This window comes from Empidonax traillii, unplaced genomic scaffold (assembly GCF_003031625.1).
Source record: "Empidonax traillii isolate 1590-97213 ecotype Southwest subspecies unplaced genomic scaffold, ASM303162v1 scaffold661:size936278, whole genome shotgun sequence".
Lineage (NCBI taxonomy): Eukaryota > Metazoa > Chordata > Aves > Passeriformes > Tyrannidae > Empidonax > Empidonax traillii.
Genome location: NW_020955854.1, coordinates 658,507 through 659,477, shown reverse-complemented (window position 1 = coordinate 659,477; position 971 = coordinate 658,507).

The window sequence follows — 971 nt, the reverse complement described above, 5'->3', positions numbered from 1 at the left end:
TGAAATCAATAGTCTTTACAGTTCCTTAATTTTCACAGAAGTGTAATTGTTAATATTAGACATAAATGTAGTGGGAGCTGCTATCTAAGAACTAACACATTCACTTGAATTTATTTTCTTGCTCACACCAAATACAAGACCACCACCAGTTATTCCTAATGTCACATTTACAAAAGCTCTCCTGCACACTTCCAGTGAAGCCTGTGGTTAAGTCAGACTGTTGTATGCCAGTGATCTGTTCCTTTTGTCAGTAGAAAGAACTATTTCACTGCAGAAAGTAGATAATTTGAATTTATAAAAGGTAAAACCTCTGAGGTCTGAACAGGCTTAGATCTGTTCTTCCCAGATGTCTTCTTTACTGGCTTAGAAAGAGAGTTTTTATGATTCTGAATTGTAAATCACAATCTTGTTTAATGTAGACCTATTATTTTGGGAGAGTACAGTAACACTCTGGCTGACATGCTAATATATGGTTTTACATGTTGGCTCCATTGTCCACTATTTAAGACAGGATAACTCAGACCATTTGTTTTTTTTTCTGTACCTCAGCAGATTGTAAATAAACCCAGAATAAATATGAATACTAAAAGGAAACTTCTTGTACCATTTAGATTTGAAATGCAGAAACAAACACATGGAATTTAAATTTTAGCAAACTTCCTCTAGAATCCTTTTTATTAGCATTGAAGGTATTCTGAAAAGTAAGAAATCTGACAGTGAATACCTGACATTAATATAATCAAACCTTATTTAATTTGGTCATTCCATAATACATTAAAAAACTGAAATGTACAAAAAAAATACCCCCCCCAAAAAAAAAACACAAAAAACAAAACAAAAAAAAAACCTGCATGCTTAATCTTATTGTAATTTAGATCTTGAATTCTTGTCCTTATGTGATGTAAAGCTTGGATAGAGAAGTGGATAGATACATTCAAAAGCAAAAGGGAATTTCTTTGCCTTGCCTGAGT